Genomic DNA, 19317 nt, shown 5'->3' with positions numbered 1-19317 from the left:
GCAGGGGGCCAGGAGATCTGGACACTGAAAATACTAGGTTTTTGGTTCTAACTGTTAGGACAATTACACAGGGTTTGCAAATAGTGGACAAAAATCGTCTTAACTTCCATTGTAATATTTTTTTTCTTGGAAATATAGAAGTTGTACATTTTAAAATGTATATTTGAATCAAAATGTGGTTTTGAGTTAGTGTGTTAATGTAATTAGTTTGTGTTTGCCGTTACTATACTGTATATTGCCATATTACCAGAATTTGTAGCTGAAGTTTAAGACTAGTTGTGTTTTTTATGATTATTGCCCATATGTTGATTGTTGATTGATTGTATACAATGTATAATTTGAAATACATATTTTTCAGGTGTGAAGGTGTATTTTCAGAATAAATTTCTAAACCAAATCATTGGGTTGATTTACTAGTTTCTACACCTGTAAAACCTAACTTTGATGTATAATAGACCTCTACCCATATACGTATAATAGACCTCTAAAGTTATCCGTATAATAGACCTCTAACCATATACATATAATAGACCTCTAAAGTTATCCATATAATAGACCTCTACCCATATACGTATAATAGACCTCTAAAGTTATCCGTATAATAGACCTCCAACCATATACGTAGACTAGTCCTCTAAAGTTATCCGGAACTCCAACCATATATGTATAATAGTCCTCTAAATTTATCCGTATAATAGAACTCCAACCATTTACGTATAATGAACATCTAATCATAGACGTATAATTGACGTATAACAATAGACGTATATTAGAATTTCATTCTAGACGAATTGCAGACCACATTTAGACGTCTAAGGTATGCGTTTAATAGACGTATATTATACGTCTTTTGCCCACTGGGTTACGTCTCAACAGAAACGCTCTTTAGCTCTTTCAGTGTTATGCAGAGAACAGCGTCTGTCGAGATCACTTTTGAGTCAGCGCGAAACGCCGTGTGCTGTCAGTTTGATTTCATATTGCTCGTAGCGGCGCCCGGCTTTTGTCTGTCAAACGTTAGGTTGCGCTTCTTCATGCTGCATCGTCGACATGAGTGGAGCTTTTTAAACGTCTGTACTTACTGCGCCCCATAAGAAATCGTTTGTCCCCGTTCAAAAGAGATTTTGCGATGTCCTGCAGCGTTCGCAAAGCAAACCTTTGACAGTTTGAAAAGAGGAATTTATTCTGCTTCCTGTGCGTGCAGTAGTTACAAAGTTGAACGTCTTTACACGATCTGCTGCAGTTTTCAGTGGGCGGGCTTTGTCAGATGGCTTGGAAAAACGCACTGTGTTTCGGCTCGGGAAACATCATGAGCAGTGTCCTGCATGTTTTCTGTGTATAGCTGTCTTTTGACGCATACAGAATTCATTCGAAATCATTGATTTCTCCAATTATCAAGGGTCCCTTAAAGGATGAGTCAAAGTAACGTCTAATCGGATTAGTTTCCTTAGAGCTGGTTCAGAGTTTGCTCAAGAGTTTACCTTTCACAGATGTGCAAAGAAGAATGTTGGGGGTGCACGCTTCAAGGTGCCTTACAGTGCGTTGTTTCCGACACAGTGTGGCCGGGTGTTTTCCGAGTTATCGCACGGATTGGGCACGCTCGCAAACCGTGAGCCGCAGGCGATGAGCCCGGAGCTGAACGGGCCCCACTGGCTCGTTTGTAAGGCCAGGTGTATTGCCAACCACGACCGGCAGGGCAGAGGCCTTGAAGGCGGCCTGGGCTCCTGCAGCTGTGCAGCCATGCATTCTGGTTTCTCTTCATCTCGTACAAATCTTTTGCCTTTTACTAAAGATTTCCGTGGAGAGGAGCATGAATGAGTTCCATGCAATTTTTGTGCTTCCCTGCCTTCGGGTGGGGCGCAGCCTGGCTGGTCAAAGAGAGAAAACAAAAACGCTCGCAATCGGTCTTGTTATGGCGATTGTGGCAGTCTGCTCCGCGAGTCCTCGGTCTCCGGCCGTCTGATTGGCGCTCTTTTCTTTGGGGGGTGGGAAGTGTCCGGCCGCAGGGGATCTTGGGACCTCGCTTTGCATAGCGGCTTCCCAGAGTGCGTCGTTTCCGGCACAGTGTGGCCGGGTGTTTTCCGAGTTATCGCACGGATTGGGCACGCTCGCAAGCCGTGAGCCGCAGGCGATGAGCCCCGAGCTGAACGGGCCCCACTGGCTCGTTTGTAAGATCTGCGGCAGATCGTGTAAAGACGTTCAACTTTGTAACTACTGCACGCACAGGAAGCAGAATAAATTCCTCTTTCAAACTGTCAAAGGTTTGCTTTGCGAACGCTGCAGGACATCGCACAATCTGTTTTGAACGGGGACAAACGATTTCTTATGAGGCGCAGTAAGTACAGACGTTTAAAAAGCTCCACTCATGCCGACGATGCAGCATGAAGAAGGGCAACCTAACGTTTGACAGACAAAAGCCGGGCGCCGCTACGAGCAATATGAAATCAAACTGACAGCACACGGCGTTTCGCGCTGACTCAAAAGTGATCTCGACAGACGCTGTTCTCTGCATAACGCTGAAAGAGCTAAAGAGTGTTTCTGTTGAGACGTAACAAGCTTGTTTCTTTCTACCATGATGTTACCATGACAAAATCTGTCTTTAAACACCTTGCTCAGTCTCTGACGAGACTGTCAAGAATTGCTTTCGCCGATTGTATTGCAAACCGGCGGAAGCGGGGTATTGGGAAAAGTTTTCAACTAGCAATAATCGCGCATCGGCTAAACCTCACAGGCTACGATACTGCCACTGCGCAAAGCTGACGGTTGCCAGGCAACCGCGTGGATCCTATGGAAATCGTTATCAATCGTCTCATGGCATGTCGTTGCTGTAACGCTTCATATTTGCGGCCGGACACTTCCCGCCCCCCAAAGAAAAGAGCACCAATCAGACAGGCGGAGACCGAGGACTCGCAGAGCAGACGGCCACAGTCGCAGTAATAAGAGTGATTGTGAGCGGTTTTGTTTTCTCTCTTTGACCAGCCCAGCTGCGCCCCACCCGAAGGCAGGAAAGCACAAAAATTGTATGGAACTCATTCATGCTCCTCTTCATGGAAATCTTTAGTAAAAGGCAAAAGATTTGTACGAGATGAAGAGAAACCAGAGTGCGTGGCTGGACAGCTGCAGGAGCCCAGGCTGCCTTCAAGGCCTCTGCCCTGCCGGTCGTGGTTGGCAATGCACCTGGCCTTACAAACGAGCCAGTGGGGCCCGTTCAGCTCCGGGCTCATCGCCTGCGGCTCTCGGCTTACCTGGCAGGGGAGATACCTTGATCAGCCTGTAGTTGGAGTAGTTGGATTGTTTTCTTGTTTTGTGGAAGCAGTGTTTGTTTTGCAGTTTGAGATGGCAACCTTTGGATCCCGCAAGAATGCTGTACGTTTTGAGCTTTTGGATGACCTCTTCATGGATCGTATGCAGTTCAGCAGAAAAGTGTTACAGAAGGAACTTGGCTTTGAACCTCGGCACTTGGATTTCATCTTTGCTCTCCCAGGTCAGAAAGCATTTGAGGTTGTATTTGGTACCTATCCTCTGTTTGAACAATGCGTGGATGTGTTTGAGGCAAAAAGAGGGAAAGTTCCTGCACTTGAGAAGATCAACTTGCAGCCTCTGACACAGAGAGAGAGGAAAACGGTGCATGTTGTTATGTTCTCGGAACTGGCAAAGACGGAGGACATTCACACCTGGCTTAACCAGTACTGCACCGTCCACCATGGAACTGAGGTTAGAGATGTTGACGGTATAAAAACAGGAGCAAGGAAATTCGAGGTTCGCTTACTACCGGACAATGTAAATGGAGGCTTAAGGCACCTGCCCTCTACAATCCGGCTGGGCGCCTGCAATGGCTATGTTTTTTATGTGGGACAACCAAAGGTGTGTCGGCGCTGTGGTGCTGTGGGACACCTGGCATCTTCCTGCACTGTGAAATGCTGCAAGACCTGTGGCAAACAGGGACATTTAGCCTCTGACTGTTCAATGCTGCCAAAGTGCAATTTATGTGGCTCGGAAGGACACATTTTTAAGAACTGCCCTCACGCCTACGCCAATAAACTCAAAATGAGAAAGGATGAGGCAGTGCTTGTTTCAGCCAAACCGGCCCGAAAAGCCAAAGCAAACAACAAGTCAAACAAAGAACCCTTGTTGGACAAAGAGTCTCAGCCTCCAGCCAGGATCAGTCCTGCTGTGGCTCCGGGGCCGGTGGAAGAGAAATCCACTACGCTCCCACAACCGCAGACTGCACCAGACAAGCACGAGGGTTTGAAAACCCCCGAGAACAGCGAGGACCCCTCCCCCACTCCTGCTCCTCAGAACGAGGGCCAGTGTGGGGCCCCCCGGTGGAGCGGGTCCAGCGACGATACCCAGGATTCAGCGGAGCTGCTTTTCTCAGACTCTGCAAGTGCTACAGATGCCCTCCTCTCCTCCATCCAGTCCATCACGGAGGATCTGCAACAGCTGGTGGGTGAGGGGGAAGAGGAGACTGGTGCATCGGCTGCACCCCTTTCCCCTCAGTGCTCCCAGGAGCTGGACTTGAGGAAAAGGAAAAATGACTCTGTTTTCTCCCCGAGCGAGGAGGAAGGAGAGAATGGCGATGGGGACAGCTGGAACCCCTCCACCCCTCCCTCTACCCCCTTCCTTGAAATGGACTCCGTGAATGCTTTTACTGCTGCCACCCTGATGAAGGCTCATTCAGAGGATGGCTGGCAGGAAATTGGTAAGAAGAAAAAGAAAAAGAAGAAGGTAACAGGTGAGACCGAAGAGAAATGTGTTTTGTAAAGACTGGTTCCACTTTCTTATGTAATATGGCTCTAAACATAATTTCTCTTAACACCAGAGGTATCAATGACGGAGTTAAATGTCAGTGTGTCTTTGATTACCTCCAGCAGAGAGAGGGAGATGTGTTGATGTTGCAGGAGTGTGCTTTAGCCTATCAAGAGAGGTATAAAAGCTTTGAAGATAGGTGGGATAAAGGGCCTTCTGTTTGGTCAGGGGACAATAACAACAGAGCCTCTGGCGTGGCCATTCTTTTCAAAGGATGGGCTTTCAAATTGAAAAGTATTCAGAGGGTCATAGATGGCAGGTTGCTGTGTGTGGATGTGGAATGGGGGACCGTTAACCTGCGGCTAATCAATGTGTATTGTCCTACTGACGTGGGAGGAAGGGTGGAGCTACTCAAGGCACTCTCTCCCCTATTGTTAAGTAGCACAGACGTGATAGTGGGAGGGGATTTTAATTGTATCTTAGAGCACACAGACAGGCAGTCTAGCTCTCCGATAAAATTGGATTCCAGCTCACTGGCCCTGCAAAACTTAGTTCAAGACTTTAAACTCTCAGACACATATAGATGTATATATCCCACAACAGCAGGATATGCATGGTCAGGGAGGAATAGCAGCTCCAGAATTGACTATTGCTTTGTCTCAGAGAGAGTGAAAGTTGTTGGGGTCACTCTTCAGCCTGTCTTCTTCTCAGATCATCAGGCTTTAGGGTGTAGAGTGGAACTCCAGGGCGGGACTGTCTTTGGCCCAGGCCTCTGGAAACTCAACACAAAGCTGCTAGAGAACGAGGGGGTAGTATCCCGCTACAAGGAGAAACTATCACAGTGGCTGTCCTTGCAGTGTCTGTACGGGTCAGTAGGAGAGTGGTGGGAGGAGGTGAAGATGAGGACAAAGACCTTTTTCATGGCTGAGGGAAGGAAGGCTGCTGCCAGACGGAGAGGAGTGCTAGCCAGGAAACAGAGGCAGCTGCAGCGTCTCTACACGATGCTGCACAGTGGCTTCGATGTGCTCGAGGATATCACCCTTTTAAAAAAGGACATCCGGAGCATAGCCGAAGAAAGTAGTCGAGGAGTGCTGTTAAGAGGCAGAGTGCAGTTCTTGGAAGAAAATGAGAAGTGTACTCGCTTCTTTTTCAGGAAAGTGGTAGGCTCCAAGTCTGTCATGGAAAGTGTAGTTGATGAGGAGGGACGAGAGAGAACAGAGCCGAGTGCTATCCTCTCCTGCACCAAGGCCTTCTACTCAAGACTGTACAGCTCTACAGAGGTAAAGGATGAAGAAATTCATTTTTTTACCTCAAAGCTAGAAAACGTTTTGAGTGAAGAAGATAGGGAAGTACTTGAGAGGGATTTGACAGTAGAAGAGCTGAGACAGGCTATGGAGAGCTTACAGAAGGGGAAAACTCCAGGTGCTGACGGGCTCCCTAAAGAATTTTATTGCACCTTTTGGGATCTGCTTCAGGATCCGCTACTGGTCCTATTCGAGGAAAGATATAAGACAGAATTGCTGCCTGACTCCTTAAGAGAAGGCACTATCTCTCTCTTGTTTAAGAAAGGAGCAAAAAATGACATAAAGAACTGGAGACCCCTCAGCCTGTTAGGCGTGGACACTAAGATCCTGTCCAAAGCCCTTTTCCTGCACCTACAAAATGTAGTGGCCTCACTGGTAGGGAAAGAACAGACTTGTGGGATAGCAGGACGCCTGATGAGCGACAACCTGGCCTTGTTGAGGGATGTCTGTCTGTACTCTGAGGATCGCTCCCTCCCTCTTTGCATTTTAGGTGTAGACCTAGAAAAGGCCTTTGACCGCCTAAACCGGCAGTACTTAACATCGGGACTTGAGCACATGAAGTTTGGCCCCATCATGAGAAAGTGGATTAACCTGCTGTACACAGGTAGCAACAGCAGAGTCATGGTTAATGGCAATAGATCACGCCCCTTTGAAGTCTGTTCAGGGGTGAGGCAGGGCTGCCCATTATCCCCCTTGTTATGCGTTTTGGCTATGGAGCCCTTAGCCTGTGCCTTGCGCCAGGATCAGGCCATTAATGGGATACCAGTGCCTGGAAGTGGGGGAGGAGAGGTAAAGACATCTCTATACATGGATGACGTCACCCTGCTCCTCTCTGACAATGCCTCAATTAGCAGAGCTCTGCAGTGCTGTGATCGTTTCTCTTTGGCTTCCTCCGCAAAAATTAACAAATCTAAGAGTGAGATTTTTTATCAGAACTGGAGGGAGCCAAAAGAAGGACATGATCTCAGGCTGCAAGAGAAGAGAATTAAGGTCCTGGGGGTGTATTTTGGAGAAGAGATGGGAACAGTAAATTGGCAGAACAAATTGCCAATCTTAAACAAAAAACTGATGCAATGGAAGGACCGAGACCTCACCATGACAGGGAAGGTGCTGGTCATCAAAGCCGAGCTCTTGCCTGTCTTGAATTTTCTGGCTTCTACCTTCCCAATCCCACACCGTGTTGCGGCGGTGCTGAGGAGATTGATGTTTCAATTTCTATGGGGTGGGAAGCAGGAAAGACTCAGAAGGGAAATAATGTACAGGCCGCTACCCTCAGGGGGGAAGTCTGTCCCAGATATTGCTACGAAGCTGCTGTGCATTTTCCTGGCCTCTGTGCTGAGAGGCTTTGCAACAGCACCTGCAGCGCGTACCTGGACTTATTTTTCCAGGCTCTGGGTAGGTAGGGAGGTGTTCAGAGTGTGGGGTGTCAGACCCAAGCTGGACGTCCCACTCTCTGACACATGCCCTGCAATTTATGGGACAGTTAAAAGTTTTCTAAGATCTCACCCAATTGGCCATATTCCCCTCCGAGATGTCAGCGTCCAAAAACTGGAAGATTTCGTTGCACCCCAGAACAATAGGCAGACCCATGTGGGCATTTTAACATCAGCCCAAACAAGGAAGGTGTGGAAACACACATCCTCTAAGTTTCTGTGCAACATTCACAGAGATTTAGCCTGGAGTGTCGTCCACCAGTGCTTACCGGTACGAACTTTCTTGTACCGTAGGGGCCTCACCCCCAGCCCTCGCTGCATTAGGGTGGGCTGCGGCGAGGAGGAGACTGTATCCCATCTCCTGTGGTCCTGCTTTTTTGCTAAGGCCTTCTGGGCACAGTTTGAAGATTGGTTGCTGGCTCTCTCGCCCCAATTTACCCTGACCGCTGCTTTCGTCATATACGGCATCTCTCCTGTCAAACTTCCTCCTGACGTGTTTGACAGGATCTGGGCCGTGGTGAACAGTGGGAAAGTTGCCCTGTGGAGAGTGAGGAACATGGGGCTGTTCAAAGGCATCGAGATCCCAGTCAAGGCAGCAGGTAGCCTGGCCCTGTTCATCACCCGAGAGAACTATTACCTCAGAGATCTGTGGAGAGAAGGGAGGGAGGAAGCAGAAAATCTGTGGGAAATAGAGAGCATAGGTCAATATCTCAAGAAACTGTGAAAAACATTATCAAGTTTAAGTAAAGAATGTGATTTGCACCAGAAAAAAAGAAAATTGTTGCTATGTAACTGTTACCATGTCAAAATGTAATGAGATGTGATCATATATACTGTTTTAAGTATGTATATGAATGTAAAGCTTTCTGATTTGTGATGTCCTGTATTTTTTTGTGAAAAGAAAATAAAGTTCTTAAAAATCGAAATCGGTTCACCCAGGGCGAGGCTCGGCCATTGCACTCCGGCTGTGCTGACCCCTGCGAATTCCCCAAATGTGGGAATCTCGACTGCATAATTTCTGGTAGTGGGGGACTGCGTTCGCGCTCTCCCCTGATGTGCTTGGTCCAAAATCAGATACGGGAGGGTTAGGACACCACGAGCTGCGTGGCTGCGGAAGGATCCCGGTTCAACAGGAGTGGACGCCGCTGCTGCTTTTAGTTAGGGGTCCGGAGAAGCATCTCAAGCTAGTTCCACTACTCCTTCCGGACGTTCATTCCCTTTTCAAAGTCAGTCGTTTTGCTGTAGTCTGCGTTCTTTAGGCTGATTATCGAGGTTAGCCTTTATTTGGTCATGGGGGGCCTCGGTACTGTATGCTGAGTCTAAAGACAGTTTCACCCGTTTTCTGATTGCTCGGTTCTGTACCAGTGCAGACATGTCAAACAGTGAATGGCTGTACCTCTATTGTATCCGTGCTCAATGAATGAAATCGGTAACAAATGAATATATGTCTAGTTATACGAAAAACGAGTGGTTTATCGACTCATCTTCATTTGCAGATTTAGAGGCAGCTTCGATATTCGTTTTACAGACGGGTTTTTTTTTTGGAATATGGGTCACACGCATGCCACAGCAACAAAACATCTCTAGAGATGAGGCTATAGATCACCTTTCCATCCTGCAGGTTTTCCTCCCAAAGCCTACGGCACCAACGGCGACCCCTGCTGGCCGGGAGAGCAAAAGCTTACAGCACCTGGTATTCCCAGGCAGTCTCCCATCCAAGTACTAACCAGGCCCGACGCTGCTTAGCTTCCGAGATCAGACGAGATCGGGCGTGTTCAGGGTGGTGTGGCCGTAAACGAAAGCCTTGGCGCCTGACTCGCTACTTGAAGCTGTGTGTGGCGGGGGTTCCGTGCCCCCCCGAGCGGGACTGAAGGATCGTTCGTGTGCAACTCTTTGGAAAGGAGCTGCTTTCCAAATCGCATTGCGTGCCTGGATGTTGGCGAATGCGCTCCCTTGTGTTGGCTCGTCCCGCACTGGAGGAGGACAAACAATCTGCACGGAGGAGCACCAGGCAAGTCTTCACCAGACAAAAACCTCCAGTGCACAGCACTCTGGAAACATTTCGGGGCTTTCGCGTGTTTATTTCAGCACATAAAGCGCACCGGTCCAACACGTCGGCCGGGCGCGCGGCGCCTCCGCCCTCTTGTGGCCTTGCGGCGTCAGAGCAAGAGGCTCCTTCTCGCTGCCCTTCCGCTGTGTTGCAGGGCCCCGAGAGGGAACCCGGAGCGCGCACTTTGTGGGGGGCGGGGGACCGCGTTCGCGCTCTGCCCCCGGTCTCTTGCGCGAGTACTAAATCTCACGGACAGGGGGGCCTCGTCATTGATTGTTACAGGTGAGACGGGGATTAGGAGGAGACCCCGACTGATGTGTAAAGGGGAGCACTAACACCAGAGGGACACCCCCGGCGTCTCTTTTTGAGAGACGCCCTGGGGTTTCCTAATGGCCAAGGAGGGTCGGGACCTCGGTTTGACGCCTCCCCCGAAGGACGGCGCCTGTTTGTGCAGCAGAGTGTCGCCATCAGGAGGCTGGGGCGTAAGAGAGCCACACAGCCCGCAGGGTGAGCGCTCCCTACTGGTCCCAGTCACACCTCTTGCAGGAGCAGCAGCAACCGGAGCTTTTCCGGGGTGGAATCTCCTATCCGGGTGCCGGCCAGGCTCACACCTGCTGGGCTGCCCCGGGGGTGAGCCCAGTCGAGAGTCGCAGGGCCAGATCTAGTCACCGGGGAGAAACGATACAAGTGAAGGATTGCTCGGCTCTCGGCACTTGAAAAGACCGACAAATGTCTCGTTCCCGCCGGAGCTGAATGTACCCGCATGTGTGGTGTCGTCTTCTTCCCCCGCCCCGCTGTGTTTGCTGTATTGTCTCTGAAGCCGGCCCCCCCGAGACGAGACGGGCTGTTCCTGTGCCCCAATTAACACTTTACAGGTGCCATTCCCCGGCATTGTGGCCATTGTTGGTGCTCACACGCGATAAGATAAGGCGGAGGAGAGCGGGGCATGCCCAGCGGCAGACATTCAAGGAGGGGGTAGGGCGAGGTGAGGTGAGGTGCGACACGCCGGAGCCCCGACGCAGCTAATGCGGAGCACTTGTTGGACTGGCATCGAAAGGACGTGTGCGCACGGAGCGAGCCTTCCCTGCGGCGGAGCGCGGGAACTTTCTCCCCCCCTCCCGCTGCAGGAGTTGTGTGCACTGCAGCGGTGCCGAGAGAAAAGCACAGAAGGCAGCAGGCTCTGGAGAGCAGGTAAGAGACGGAGCCTTGTGGGCAGGCGAGCAGGCCCGTTTTTTGGAAATTGCTGAAAAGGTTTGTTTGGTGTGTGGCAGGTGCACGTCGCGAGCTTGCGTGGCCATCTGCCGGTCTGGAGTTATGCAAATGAGGCCGAATTGCATCCCGGGACATGCTGCGAATGCGCAACGGCGACTGCAGATGTGTAGGAAACGGCGCGCTCGTTTTCTCGTTTTGCCCACACTTTTGAGTGTTAGTGTGGCGTGTGAGTGTGTGAAAGAGTGGGCCCAGCAGGAGGCAGTGGCGTGCGGGGCGAGGAGGTGGCCTAGGCTGCGCGATTTGTGCTGTGGGTGCGGGCCGCTTGCAGGGGCCTGTTTAACTCATACTTACCTGGCAGGGGAGATACCTTGATCAAGAAGGAGGTTCACCCAGGGCGAGGCTCGGCCATTGCACTCCGGCTGTGCTGACCCCTGCGAATTCCCCAAATGTGGGAATCTCGACTGCATAATTTCTGATAGTGGGGGACTGCGTTCGCGCTCTCCCCTGATGTGCTTGGTCCAAAATCAGATACGGGAGGGTTAGGACACCACGAGCTGCGTGGCTGCGGAAGGATCCCGGTTCGACAGGAGTGGACGCCGCTGCTGGTTCTCGCTAGCTTTTAGTTAGGGGTCCGGAGAAGCATCTCAAGCTAGTTCCACTACTCCTTCCGGACGTTCATTCCCTTTTCAAAGTCAGTCGTTTTGCTGTAGTCTGCGTTCTTTAGGCTGATTATCGAGGTTAGCCTTTATTTGGTCATGGGGGGCCTCGGTACTGTATGCTGAGTCTAAAGACAGTTTCACCCGTTTTCTGATTGATCGGTTCTGTACCAGTGCAGACATGTCAAACAGTGAATGGCTGTACCTCTATTGTATCCGTGCTCAATGAATGAAATCGGTAACAAATGAATATATGTCTAGTTATACGAAAAACGAGTGGTTTATCGACTCATCTTCATTTGCAGATTTAGAGGCAGCTTCGATATTCGTTTTACAGACGGGTTTTTTTTTTGGAATATGGGTCACACACATGCCACAGCAACAAAACATCTCTAGAGATGAGGCTATAGATCACCTTTCCATCCTGCAGGTTTTCCTCCCAAAGCCTACGGCACCAACGGCGACCCCTGCTGGCCGGGAGAGCAAAAGCTTACAGCACCTGGTATTCCCAGGCAGTCTCCCATCCAAGTACTAACCAGGCCCGACGCTGCTTAGCTTCCGAGATCAGACGAGATCGGGCATGTTCAGGGTGGTGTGGCCGTAAGCGAAAGCCCCGGCGCCTGACTCGCTACTTGAAGCTGTGTGTGGCGGGGGTTCCGTGCCCCCCGAGCGGGACTGAAGGATCGTTCGTGTGCAACTCTTTGGAAAGGAGCTGCTTTCCAAATCGCATTGCGTGCCTGGATGTTGGCGAATGCGCTCCCTTGTGTTGGCTCGTCCCGCACTGGAGGAGGACAAAGAATCTGCACGGAGGAGCACCAGGCAAGTCTTCAGTGCACAGCACTCTGGAAACATTTCGGGGCTGTCGCGTGTTTATTTCAGCACGTAAAGCGCACCGGTCCAACACTTCGGCCGGGCGCGCGGCGCCTCCGCCCTCTTGCTGCCCCTGCAGCTGCTTCACTTTTCCCTTTAGTTGCCATCGATTTTTTTGTAGTGCTATACATATACGATTGAGGTATCTTAGAGTTCTCCTTCGAAGACCCAGCACTCTCTTTTCTTTTCCCAGTGTTACTCATATCGGACTTTTTAAACCTAAAAAAAAATCGTTTTTTTTCTTTCAATTATAACTGAAGTTTAAACAACTAGTGTTAAGTCCTTATTTTTCTGTAGTCAAAAAAAGCAAAAATTAACATTCAGGTCATGAAAAACTCAAAAAAACTCCCCAACCACTAAACTTTACCTCCCACCTGAGCGCCATCTTGAACGCCCCTACCACCAGAGAATGCTCACGATTTCGGAAGCTGTCTCCGGGACGTGCTGATTCCACACATCCTGAATAAATCATGATATTGTTAGTTGCTGTAGCTAGACGTTCAAATGAGTTTCATGGCCAGATGGACTGTTTCCTCCAGCGGTATAATATTGCAGTGAGACAGCACGATGCCTGCAAGACCATGTCACGCTAAACGCCACAGATTGTGTTTGTCCGTTCGTGTCAGTCGTCCCGCAGCCACGGGAAGTGGGACACAAACATGCTGCAATGCTTTCAAGACGTTAGGATTTGTTTGTGCAACATCCAAGAGGAGTACTTGTGGCTTGAATGTGAACTGTAAGTGCCCGCCCCCTTTCCTCTGTAGTGCATGAGTTCCTCCCGGCATGCCCTTCGTCATTGTTCTGTCATCTTGTATTTAAAGGGTTGTATTTCTGCTGCTGAAAATAAGCAACGGTTTTCTCACAACGCCCTTTGTTCCCAACGGAGCCCTTGTCTGTCATGAAATTCTTCAAAACCTCAAGCTAGAAGAAGAAGAAGACGACAAATATGAAGCGTTATAGCAACGACATGCCATGACACGATCGATAACGATTTCCATAGGATCCCCGCGGTTGCCTGGCAACCGTCAGCTTTGCGCAGTGGCAGTATCGTAGCCTGTGAGGTTTAGCCGAGGCGTGATTATTGCTAGTTGAAAACTTTTCCCAATACCCCGCTTCCGCCGGTTTGCAATACAATCGGCGAAAGCAATTTTTGACAGTCTCGTCAGAGACTGAGCAAGGTGTTTAAAGACAGATTTGGTCACGGTGATATCATGGTAGAAAGAAACGAACTTGTTACGTGTCAACAGAAACGCTCTTTAGCTCTTTCAGCTTTATGCAGAGAACAGCGTCTGTCGAGATTACTTTTGTGTCAGCGCGAAACGCCGTGTGCTTGTCAGTATGATTTCATATTGCTCGTAGCGGCGCCTGGCTTTTGTCTGTCAAAAGTTAGGTTGCGCTTCTTCATGCTGCATCGTCGGCATGAGTGGAGCATTTTAAACGTCTGTACTTACTGCGCCCCATAAGAAATCGTTTGTCCCCATTCAAAAGAGATTGTGCGATGTCCTGCAGCGTTCGCAAAGCAAACCTTTGACAGTTTGAAAAGAGGAATTTATTCTGCTTCCTGTGCGTGCAGTAGTTACAAAGTTGAACGTCTTTACACGATCTGCTGCAGTTTTCAGTGGGTGGGCTTTGTCAAATGGCTTGGAAAAACGCACTGTGTTTCGGCTCGGGAAACATCATGAGCAGTGTCCTGCATGTTTTCTGTGTATAGCTGTCTTTTAACGCATACAGAATTCATTCGAAATCATTGATTTCTCCAATTAACAAGGGTCCCTTTTTGAACCTGCCAGAAGCATTCTTTCAATGTAACAGATTTACTCCGGGGAAGGGCAGCATGACATTGAGAGTAGCTCAAGCTTTCAGCACCTTTATCTGACTGCATGTATGCAGACACTGCTCAGAATCCCCTGTAAGATTCTCCTTCAATTACGTTTTGCAGTGCTTTAGCTCTTTCAAAAGGCTTCGCTTTGCTAGTCACAATCCAAGGCTCATGACAGCATTTGAAAACATTCGCAACTGCGTTGGCCGGGAATCGGACCTGGGTTAACTGCTTTGAAGGCAGCTATGCGCAACACTGGCTCGCTCCAGAATAAATCTCGCGTCGAGGGCATATTTTTTTCCATTTTACCGTGAGTCGGGCTCAGCTGCACAGAGGAGAGAGCAGAGCAATGAGGTCACGGGGACAGGGGAGTCACACGCTGGCGGTTTGAATACGCGGAAGATCACTGAGGGATCCACAGTATATGGACCCTCCGTGCGCCATCAGTCCGCACTCCGGACTCTGAATCCTGCCATCCGAGTTAAGATCTCGGCGGAACCTGAGGCGCAGTTCCTTCTTAAAACGTAATCTGGTGAGCATTTCTAGAATCGTACTTGTATAGATGCAGCCTTTAATGTGTTGCTAGGTTAAAATTGATGACTTCTTGTATTTCAGTAGGCAACTGCCCTCTTGATTTCGGATTTAATTTCTTTATTACAGGGGCGCTTTTATGAAGACAGAGTCATGTTCAGGTACTTTGCTTGATGGAGGAAGCTCATTTCGGACTCTGTGATCTGCTCACCTGGAAAGGTCTGCTATACTACTACAAGAGAGAAGTAGAGTCTGGAAGAAGGGACAATATTATGATGCTTTGGAAGATAATGTTTTTTTTTCTTATACTGAAAATGAAAGGTAGTTGTTTCTATATGGACTCAGTCTTTGGAATTTGTATATTTATATATTTCAGTGAACCCTCAGCCATTCCTTCTGTATTGTAATTCAGTTTCTCTTTTAAAATTCCTTCCCCACTTCTAGGACCTGCAGTTGCTGAACTCCACAATGGCTTCTATTGGAAAGTCTGTGACTGAGACCAAGTAAGTGTTCACTTTTTTATGAAACCATTATTTATTTAGGAGCAATGAGCAATTCTTATATAAATGCAATAAAATCATTATGCTCAAACTATGAGAGAGAAAATTAAGGATAATTTAAGAAATCAGTCTTAGCTTGTTTCTATACACAGATGGTATTATTTATTTTCAAAGGAAACCCGCGCGGATTCCCCTGGTGTGCAAGATGTACCTGAATACTCTTGATCAGCTTCCTGCTCACTTGAAGAGGGCGTGTATGAAGCACGCCACGGCAGAAAAGATCAGGATGGCCTCTCAACAGGCGAGGGAGGACATGATGAATCACCTGAAGAACGGGGTCATCGTGGATTACCACAGAATAGAGATCGTGTCTGGTGAGGCAAACAGGATAGTGGTTGTAAGACTGCTAGAGTCCTTGGGCCTTTTTGTACATGAGAAGCCTGAAGACACATTGGCAAGGTGAGATATTTTTAATCTGTAAGGCTTCTGTAGTTTCTTTTTGAAATCATTGTTACAACATATTATGTAAAAGCATGTTGAAAAGAATCTACCTGCATTCCAGCGGCCCTGAGCAAGAGGCCGCTGTCCAGGAGGAAGAGATGCCAGAGGCTGCTCTAGAAACTGAAACAGAAGCGGATAAGGAAGGGGAAGATGTGAGCTCTGAAGAACTCTATCAGCAGTAAGACTTTTTTATTTTTCAGATGTATCTATTTTTTACTAAAATTCTAATTTGTCTTATAGGTATAAAATGTTTAAACCGGTGTTTTATATCCTTACAGGCCCTGAGTAGTTAAAAAGTATCAGCAGGCCGGAAGAGAGTGGCCCAAGCTGGACTCTATAGAAAGCACTCCCTGGATGCTCCTCTCCTGATTGGATTCAAACAGTACCTTACCAAGGATCTGGGAGTGGCAAATTATTCTCAGGAGGTATTTATTTTTTAAAGGCATTTAAAATTAAGCAATGGTATCTTCATTGTAAATGTTTTTATTTCTTAGCTTAAAATTCACCCATGTGAAATGATGTCAGCCATAAACATCATGACTCTATATTTCCTACCTGAATCTATTCTACTTAAATTATTACATTATACACAATTTGAGTTCATTTTAAAAAGTAAAAGGTAATGAAAGGAATGCATTTTCATAAGAAAGATAATACCGATATGCATGTGATAATCTTCCTTATATCATGTAGTGCATCATTTGGACACTTTGTGGGCTTCAAATACAAAGAAAATCATGTTCTATGGTACAAGATAAATACAAAACTTAAGCTTCTTTATAAAGCATAAGCAATCATTTATTACATCGCTTCTTGAATTAAATCTTTTGACAAGAGGTAAGACTTCTGTTACATTTAAACCCATGTTTAGCTGTGTTTTTTAGATTTAACTGAACCAATTTCTGTGTGTGATAATGTCCTTGAATTCTGACAACATCACACTAAATTACATGATATAAAACAGCTAATGTTTCTAGAGATAAAGTTTCTGAGATGCTTCTAATTACTTTTTATTACCAGGGACAGTTTAATTCACCTTGTACAGTACTGTAAGACCAAGATGCTTTTTTTAAAAGTTATTTAACATTTTATAGAACTTTGTCTACTATGGCAACATGATGTGCTTGGTGAAACTTGGAAAAATACTGCTTGGCCACTTATCTTAAGATAAAGATAGGATAAAGGTTTATCTTTTGCACCTACCTGACCCCCAGGGAAGGCCAATGCTTTCTAAGTTGATGGTTCCCTACAGTAGACTGTACTTTAATTTCAAAGGTAATGTATATTGACCCAAATCAGTTTTGGAATCCAATCTACTGACGAGATGGAGCACATCCTTTTTTCAGGATTTTAGCATCATACGTTTGGTATATTTAGTCCCTAATGCTGAAAGAAATGATCATAGAACATTTGGACACTTTGTGGGCTTGAAATACAAAGCAAATCATGTACTATGGTACAAGATAAATACAAAACTTAAGCTTTTATTTTAATTAGATTTGTTTATAAAGCATAAGCAATCATTTATTACATTAATATATGTGAAAATAACATTTTAGCATCATACGTTTAGTATATTTAGTCCCTAATGCTGAAAGAAATGATCATAGAACATGACATCTAACCTTACCTGCGGTGTTTTTAATCCCTATTGCTCAATGCACGGTGAAAGCATTCCATACATGTGTCTGACAATGAGGAATGGGCCCCTGAGACAGTCATTTGCCTGTTTCACAAATGATCGTATTTTACTAGAGATTCTGTTTGGGATTCAGATGTGCATTCGGACAGCAATCCCTTTCAAGAAATGATACGTTCTGGATGAGGTCAAAGGTGCTGGAACACTGTATCTAGGATGTGTTTGCAGAGACTGTGTGTCTCCTGCTTCAATGCAGTGATAAACAGATGTGCTCCTTTAATTTATTGGTACATGCCCAGGGCAGTAAGCAGTCTGAGGATTTATTTCCAGATGGCATAGAGCAGTGAAGCAGTGAAGTAGTGCAAAACACTGGATCATTATATTATTAGAATCTATTCTACTTAAATTATTACATTATACTCAATTTGAGTTCATTTTAAAAAGTAAAAGGTAATGAAAGGAATGCATTTTCATAAGAAAGATAATACCGATATGCATGTGATAATCTTCCTTATATCATGTAGTGCGTCATTTGGACACTTTGTGGGCTTGAAATACAAAGAAAATCATGTTCTATGGTACAAGATAAATACAAAACTTAAGCTTTTATTTTAATTAGATTTGTTTATAAAGCATAAGCAATCATTTATTACATTAATATATGTGGAAATAACATTTTAGCATCATATGTTTAGTATATTTAGTCCCTAATGCCGAAAGAAATGATCATTTGTTTAACATGCACGGGTCTGTCTCAAAGGATGCAGTACTCCTGAAGGGTCTCAAACCCTACATTTCGGATGCCTAGCTGTATCCCTCACATGTGGCACCTCAGAATGACTTCTAACCTTACCTGTGGTGTATTCAGTCCCTATTGCTCAATGCACGGTGTACATACTGCACACATGTGTCTTGAGAATGAGGAATGGGCCCCTGAGACAGTCATTTGCCTGTTTCACAAACAGGGACCTGGACCTAGACCTGGCCCGTACAGGGCTCAAACCCGCGACCTTGGCGTTATTAGCACCACGCTCTAACCAACTGAGCTAACCGGCCTCACGACAGTGCTCCTCTCTGTGTTGCAAAAAATCAAACTCAGGGAATTTCTTTTGTCTTCCTTTGAATAGAAAGCCGTGTAATTCAGTGTACGGGCTTTCTCGTGCAGTTTCATGGTTCTTGTAACCCAAATCCTACACTGGCCTAAAGTGCCCCCCCATTTCACAGCATTTTTCAGCTGATTTAAAATGTACCTAAAGGAGAAGCATTATTGAAGACCATCAATTACCAAGAGCTTTTGTCAAAGGTTTTGGTGGTCATTTTGAATGACCACAGAGCGCTGTGACCTCGGTTTTACATCTCATCCAAAAGACAGCGCCCTTTTACAACACAGCATCTCCGTCACTATACTGGGGCATTGGGACCCACACAGACCTCAGGGTGAGCACCCCCCCGCCGGCACCATTAACACCGCTTCCAGCTGGAAGCTTTGTTTTTCCCTGTAGCTCATCCTCATCCAGGTACTGACCTGGCTCACACCTGCTTAGCTTCAGTGGGTATTCAGTTGCGAGTTGCAAGGGGATGCAAGTGATGGAGCCGCTCGCTGCAAAAGCCACTGCATTGGCCGGGAATCTAACCCGAGCCTCCCGCGTGGCAAGCGAGAATTCTACCACTGAACCACCAATGCTCAGTGCCTGGGCCTTCAAAAAAGACGCTTTTTTGGTGCTCTGTGCAAAACGCGTCGACATCTGCTTCCAGCTGCAAAATGTCATTTGCGGACGCTGAAGAACTTATTTCCAAGGCAGCGGGTACAAGCGATTGGGCGTTTTAAAACCACCAGGAACAGCAAAGAGGCACGCTTCTTTGCTTGTGCCGAAACACACCGACTGAAGGCGGACAACGTAGTCGGCAGGATTGGAACCTGTGCGGGGAGACCCCAATGGATTTCTAGTCCATCGCCTTAACCACTCAGCCACGACTACAGCAAGCCCCACCGCCGCTGCGTTCTTGCTACAATCTTACCTGGATCGCGAGGCGCCGGCGGAAGCCTATTTCAAAG

The 19317-nt window shown here is 47.2% G+C and overlaps 9 non-coding genes across 9 annotated transcripts; 4 read left to right on the top strand and 5 right to left on the bottom strand.

The window, feature by feature from the left end:
- The first annotated feature begins 1739 nt into the window (after positions 1-1739).
- Positions 1740-1856, top strand: LOC148632899 (U5 spliceosomal RNA). The gene has a single exon (XR_015934215.1). It is a non-coding gene; the product is annotated as a U5 spliceosomal RNA (small nuclear RNA).
- Positions 1857-2613: 757 nt separating this feature from the next.
- LOC148632898 (U4 spliceosomal RNA) lies at positions 2614-2755 on the bottom strand. The gene has a single exon (XR_015934182.1). It is a non-coding gene; the product is annotated as a U4 spliceosomal RNA (small nuclear RNA).
- Positions 2756-2988: 233 nt separating this feature from the next.
- Positions 2989-3102, bottom strand: LOC148632897 (U5 spliceosomal RNA). Its single transcript, XR_015934220.1, has one exon. It is a non-coding gene; the product is annotated as a U5 spliceosomal RNA (small nuclear RNA).
- A 5264-nt stretch (positions 3103-8366) lies between these two features.
- Positions 8367-8536, top strand: LOC148632896 (U1 spliceosomal RNA). Its single transcript, XR_015934192.1, has one exon. It is a non-coding gene; the product is annotated as a U1 spliceosomal RNA (small nuclear RNA).
- Positions 8537-9161: 625 nt separating this feature from the next.
- On the bottom strand, positions 9162-9280 carry LOC148632895 (5S ribosomal RNA). Its single transcript, XR_015934203.1, has one exon. It is a non-coding gene; the product is annotated as a 5S ribosomal RNA (ribosomal RNA).
- A 1808-nt stretch (positions 9281-11088) lies between these two features.
- On the top strand, positions 11089-11252 carry LOC148632894 (U1 spliceosomal RNA). The gene has a single exon (XR_015934176.1). It is a non-coding gene; the product is annotated as a U1 spliceosomal RNA (small nuclear RNA).
- A 636-nt stretch (positions 11253-11888) lies between these two features.
- On the bottom strand, positions 11889-12007 carry LOC148632893 (5S ribosomal RNA). The gene has a single exon (XR_015934205.1). It is a non-coding gene; the product is annotated as a 5S ribosomal RNA (ribosomal RNA).
- Positions 12008-13298: 1291 nt separating this feature from the next.
- On the top strand, positions 13299-13440 carry LOC148632892 (U4 spliceosomal RNA). Its single transcript, XR_015934174.1, has one exon. It is a non-coding gene; the product is annotated as a U4 spliceosomal RNA (small nuclear RNA).
- Positions 13441-18874: 5434 nt separating this feature from the next.
- On the bottom strand, positions 18875-18945 carry trnag-gcc (transfer RNA glycine (anticodon GCC)). The gene has a single exon. It is a non-coding gene; the product is annotated as a tRNA-Gly (tRNA).
- Between the last annotated feature and the right edge of the window lie 372 nt (positions 18946-19317).

This window comes from Lepisosteus platostomus, unplaced genomic scaffold, assembly GCF_059453375.1.
Source record: "Lepisosteus platostomus isolate fLepPlt1 unplaced genomic scaffold, fLepPlt1.hap1 Scaffold_59_H1, whole genome shotgun sequence".
In the NCBI taxonomy this organism is placed as follows: domain Eukaryota; kingdom Metazoa; phylum Chordata; class Actinopteri; order Semionotiformes; family Lepisosteidae; genus Lepisosteus; species Lepisosteus platostomus.
This window is presented reverse-complemented; position numbering and strand designations above follow the sequence as displayed.